Source organism: Cyprinodon variegatus, unplaced genomic scaffold, assembly GCF_000732505.1.
Source record: "Cyprinodon variegatus isolate N-32 unplaced genomic scaffold, C_variegatus-1.0 Scaffold692, whole genome shotgun sequence".
Lineage (NCBI taxonomy): Eukaryota > Metazoa > Chordata > Actinopteri > Cyprinodontiformes > Cyprinodontidae > Cyprinodon > Cyprinodon variegatus.
This window is the reverse complement of record NW_015151145.1, coordinates 200554-206906: the sequence shown is the minus strand read 5'-3', so window position 1 is coordinate 206906 and position 6353 is coordinate 200554.

The following is a 6353-nucleotide window of genomic DNA, read 5'->3' as shown; positions in this document are numbered from 1 at the left end:
TGGCGCCCTCACAGATACACACAGTTGTCTTGCTAATCACGCACGCACACTTTCTATTGGTGCTCTTGGCTCTGCCTTTCTCACACAGACTCACAGCGTTTCAGGTCTGCTGCCCTCTGGTGGCGAGACAGAAATTATCTGATAGAAAAACTAAAACCTTTTATGGTTTTAAAGATGATGTAAAGCCTAAAATAAATAAATCAGAGGCTATAATCATCACAGAAGGTTTCCTGTTTCCTCACAGGGGTGTTAAAGAGAGAATATCAACACATTTTTATCTGATTTCACTTTATTTGAAACCAGTTTAGCTGCTGTTTGAAAGCAGGTTAGTATTCAGCCTCCTTCATGTTCAGTTTAATTATTCAACCACTGGGATGGTTGATCAAACTGCCTGAGAAAAGTCTGACTCTGGTCCAACAGCTTCGCTGCTTCAGGCCGCTGATTCAGACAGAAGCAGCAATCGACCACAGAGTCCATCGAGTAACCATGGCGATACGTGAACACACACTGGATTTAACCGGTAGAAAGCTGCGAGGTTAAGAGGAATAAAAGGAAATACTGTTGGCATCAACAGAGAGAGGGGGGCGGCATTACTGAGAGATTAATAAAATCTGACACATTTATATCGTCATAAACTGATAACTTTAACTTTAAGCTCTGTTAGCATTTAAAATTAGTTTATTCTTAGTTTTTTTATTAACCAAAATGTCAGTTTTAGTTCTGAACTGCTTTGAATTTAGAATAAACAGAAATACGGCAGCAAGAATCTTGCTTGGATTAAATACATAAATGAATGAATGAATGAATGAATGAATGAATGAATGAATGAATGAATGAATGAATGAATGAATGTGCTGCCCTGTGGTGCTGAATTCAACACAGAAGACACAGTTTGAGGCTCAGACCAGTTTAGCTGCTGTTTGAAATGAGGTTATTATCCTTCATGTTCAGGTTCATTTATTCAACCAGTGGGATGGTTGATCAAACTGCCAGATGCATCACAGTCCGGTCGGATGCATCTGGTCTTAAACCCAAATAACGAGGAAATAAGCCAGACCTGGGCGACTAAGCCTGGTTTATAAACTAAGCCAGTTTAGTTTAAAGGATCCGAGATAAAGTCAGACTGAACTTAACCTGATCTGAGCATCATGGCTTCATCTGATCCTCCAAGCCAGGATCCAGGTGCAGCTACCTGAAGGCAGCTAATAGCAGGTCTACAGTTTGCTTTAACAGACCAGGAAGTGTGCTGATGAACTAAACGACCCATTCATCGGTTACCATTGCATGTTTCCAAGCGATACGAGGCCTTGTCCATATAAGACTCAAACTCACTGCGGATCCAGACATTGGAATGGAGAAAGCTTCCTGGAGAGGTGGAGAAACGTCTTCAAACCTTGAAAACCAAGTCCAGTGGATATTTTTTGAATTTTTACGGACAGACCAGGAAGTCGATCACAGACTCATTGATTAAGCAGGTCGACTCAAAGCCAATCAGCCGAAAATTTACATTTTCCAACCATTTCTCTGAAAACTGCATCATTTAGGCCGGAGGTGTTTAACAGGGGGGCCACGACCCCTGGGGGGTCCATAGAGGTACTGCAAGAGGGTCTCGAAAGTTTTGGTTGATTAGACTTTTTTTAATATTCCCTCCTGCATTTTATTCCACTAATCTAAATGTCTTTAAATCCACATGAACATGAATCCAACAGACTGTAGTAAACAGATAAATGGAGGCAGAAGATGTCTTTCAGTCATCAATGCTCACATTCAGAGACACACAGGAGCTCTTTAAGCTGGACACCGTTTCATTCACAACACCTGTCCCATCAACCAGGAAGCAGAAATACTTTAATAATCCCAGGGAGGGATTACTTTAGTTACATTACTCCATCTGTAATAGAGTGACTATAGGACCAGTTTGATAGAACACTATTTCATAGAATATATATAATCAGTGGGTCCCCGCTCCATCGCCATCAGTTTGGGGTCGTTGGCCTGGAAAAAGCTGAAGACTCCTGATTTCTGGTCATTTCACTGAAACGAACAACTACTGACCTAAAATGACTGAGGTCTGTGTTTTCAGTTCTGGAACCTCTGGACAGAATCCAGCCTCATCATGGATGCATCTGCTATAGAAAAATCAAACAGTAGATCTGATTTATCCATGACTTACAGTCAGAGGGGATCCAGGGAAGGAGCGGATCTGATCCCAGATCATCTGGAACCAGCAGATGTGTTCAGGTCACTGAATGCTGATAATAAATGGATGTTACCGACAGCAGGCCAGCCTCACTCTGACCCCAACCCAGGAGCTTCTGGTAACACTTCTGACCCTGCGTCCCGTTCACCAACAGCCGGATCAGAGCCTAAACCAGCGCTCCTCCTGTTCTGCTGCTTCTTCTATGGAGCTCCTGTTGGGTCCGGTACTGTAGAATCACTCTAGATGTGGTTCATTCATCTGGAGCCGGGGAGGTTCTGAAGATGCGGTCAATCTTTTTAATGCCAAATACACACAGATGTTGCAGCAACTAATGCTGCAGACAGGAAGCAACCAGTAAAGGAGAATCAGATCATCCATGGAACGCTCCACGGGTTCATGGTTCTATTCTAGATTTATGGAGAAACCACAGATGGAGGCGTCGCAGTAAAGGAATCACAGCGAGCTACTCCTCTGTCCTGACTTTAACATAATCAGCAATTCCTCTGACCAACACAGCAATGGTCTATTAAAGGCCTTTCTGTCAAATGTTGACAGAAAAAACTATAAAGCTAATAATGGTTCAGGCTTTAATAACGATGTTAACATAATGAAAGGACTCGACTGTAGTAAAAACCAGAAAAGAAAACAGAATCACTTTCTGATCAGGGTCACTGCTGGCTGAGCAGATAAGGCAGAAAGATTAGCCAGTCCTGCACACAATCAATCACCATGGCAACGGATGTGCTAATGCTTCTAGCAAAGCTTAACTAAGCCAGGATATTCAGAAAATCCAGACTTTTATAGAGCAGGTGGTGCAGGAAAAGCACCGCCTGTCCATGCTTAGTCTAAACTTTAGACCTGGAATGTCCAAAGTCGGTCCTTGAGGGAATCTGTCCTTCAGGTTTACAAGCTGAGTCTGCTTATTATAGTTCAGCAAAAGCCTGTTAATCAGAAATCAATGATGCTAAAGCAGAGAAACGGTGGCCCTCGAGGACCAACTGTGGGCAGGCCTGCTCTAGACCAGTGTTTCCCAACCGGCGGTACGTGTACCCCAAGTGGTCTGCGAGCAGTCTGGATGTAGAGAACAGTCTGGATGTAGAGAACAGTCTGGATGTAGAGAACAGTCTGAGATCAGCTGGCTTTCAGTCAGAGCTCATCAAAGCAGTTTAGGTGTCTGGATTAAAATAAAGTCAGTCTGACTAGTTTAAATGTGATTATAATGGAGTTATTCAGAGGAGCTCCAGTTTAAAAAATACAGGTTTATTATATTATTTTAATTTGTATTTATTTCGATGCCTTACTAACTTCCAGGAAACATTTATGTTGTTTTTTTATTTCAGATTGAAAGGATAAAGTTATAAACATGAAATACTCTAATTAAGATCAGGTTTAGTTATTTTACGTTCCAATTTTGGACAATTTCAAAAGGACAAAATACCCAAAGAGGAACAGAAGGTATAAAAAAAGGTTGAGAAACACTGATCTAGACCAGCAACAATGATCACAATGGAAGCCCTCTGCTGCCACCTAGTGGTCAGTTATGCTAACTGAACCTCATGCTCTACATTACATGCTTACGTAAGTGTTTCTTTGCTCAGTATTAAAACAGCCAAACTGATGATTTCAATTAAAAACTGTTAAACAGAAAAAGCTCAATCATATATTTTTCATAAATTTAGGTAAATGAACCCAGTAGGAGGAAAACTTTATGTCTCTATGATGTCACTAATGAAAATGAGGAAGTCAGATTTTTCTGTGGTTTTCAACATTTGTTTGATTGACATATTATCAAGATACATTCATAGAGGAAAAAAGACCTGAGTGCAGACGATGAGTGTGCACGTTTGCAGTGAGCGTGCACGTTTATAATGAATTTCCATGTGTCTGATGAGCATGTACATTTTAAATGAGCGTGCATGTGGCTGATGAGCGTGCATGTGGTTGATGAGTGTGCATGTGACTGATGAGCGTGCATGTGGTTGATGAGCGTGCATGTGGCTGATGAGTGTGCATGTGACTGATGAGCGTGCATGTGGTTGATGAGCGTGCATGTGGTTGATGAGTGTGCATGTATTCGATGAGCGTGCATGTGGTTGATGAGCGTGCATGTGACTGATGAGCGTGCATGTGGCTGATGAGCGTGCATGTGGTTGATGAGTGTGCATGTGGCTGATGAGCGTGCATGTGGCTGATGAGGGTGCACGTATCCGATGAGCGTGCATGTGGTTGATGAGTGTGCATGTGACTGATGAGCGTGCATGTGGCTGATGAGTGTGCATGTGGCTGATGAGCGGGCACGTATCTGATGAGCGTGCATGTGGCTGATGAGCGTGCACGTCTCTTTTGCGCCTGGTTCTGCTGGATACCAAGAGACGACAGTGAGAGGAAACCAGCACAGTTATCTGAAGTGGAAAGTAATAAACTCAAAGAGAAAAACCGTTTGAAGGTTGAACCATCAGCAGGTGTTTAAAGGTTGGACTCCCTGCTGGGCAGAGTGTGGTTTATAAAGGAAGAGTCATTCCCGCAGACGCTTACACCATCCTCTGGGGAGGTTTTCCTCTCCAAGCAGCTTTAAGCAGTTTTAGGAAGAGTCCATCAGGAAAAAGATCCTTCCTGTGTCGAGTCAGGTGAGAGACCCGCTGTGCTTCAGTTCCTCTGCTTCTGCAGATCTATATAAGGCTGCCCATCCTAGCAGAGGAGAGCCACAGAGCGGCCACAGATCAGCGGGCACACACCTTAAATGGGAAGGAAAGGCAGAGGAAAACCTTGTTATGAGACGACCGAGCCTGAAATTCTCTGTTTCCATTAAATCCAGTCAGAATTTCCCAGCTCTAACAGACATGTTTGTTTTGAATAGAAGAAGCAAATAGGCCGAGCTGACTGAGGGCGGCTCCACCTCCGACACCCACATCTATCAACATATGGGCCGCCATTTTGGTTTGTAGTTTTTTGACCCAGATGCAGAATCCCACAGAGAACCAGTAAGTTTTAATGTTTTATTTAGAAAAGCAACAAGAATCTGGATGAGCAGATCTGCAGGAAGTCAGCTGAACTTTCCGGTTGGTCTGAGGGTCACGAAGGAGTTGGTCGGTGACAACTGATGACTGATGGATTACCTGAGAGACGGAGGAGAGGAAGCATGGATCTGTGAGGGTCTGATTCAGCAGCTTCAAAGACTGAACCCCTTAGGTCCAGGAGAATGTGAGGGAGATCTTAAAAAGACGTCGAGCTGGAGAGCGGGAAGGTGATGTAGACTGATAGGACTAGACGGGACAGGCTTGATCTGACAGACATGAAAAACAGGATGAATCTTTAAATGATCCGGCAGCTGGAGGTGAACCTGGGAGAGTTTCCGATTAGAAGCCTTTGGATTAATGTCACAAGTTTATTGCCAAACCTTTGTCCAGGTGAGGACAGGAGAGCAGGATTCCTCCGATCAGCCAAACCTCCAATGGTTTCTACTGACCGGTTCAAGGCAGAAGCTATCAGGTTCCAGACACGTCTGCAGCCCTGAATCTTTGACAGAGGTAACTGCAACGTCCTGCTGGTCAGATGGAAACAGGAAAGGCTGGTTTCCTCAAGAAGGACCAGTAGCAGAGGAAGTCTGAGAACTATATGCAAATCCCACCCAAGGCAAATGAGGCAGGCTTTGGAAAAACAGTCAATGAAGAGAGGATGGTGGTGAAACCCTTAGTCAAAAAACTGAATTCCAGCCAATATGAGACACAGACGTTTAGGGACAAGACCACTGGGTGGACTGGTGACTACTTTACACACACTGATCAGGCTAGAACGTAACGTTTGAAGACTTTCTGCTGACATCCCATCAGAGCTGTGGAACGTTTCTGTTCATCCCTCTGAGGAGGAGGAGGAATGATGAAAATCCCTTTGTTTCATTTAGTAGTTAGAAGAACAATGATAAAATGAGAAATGACACTATATTCTAACAAAAATAGTAACTGGAATTTTATTTTATTTTTAAAAAACCCAGTTTGGTTTATGAAAATGTTGGAAAGAAGCAGAGGGAAACTTATAACAAGATAATGAGTTATTTGGAAAGACCAAACTCTGTCGGATCTTCCCAAGACCCGGTCTACCTAGACTGGATCCTCCCAAGACCCGGTCTACCTGGACTGGATCCTCCCAAGACCCG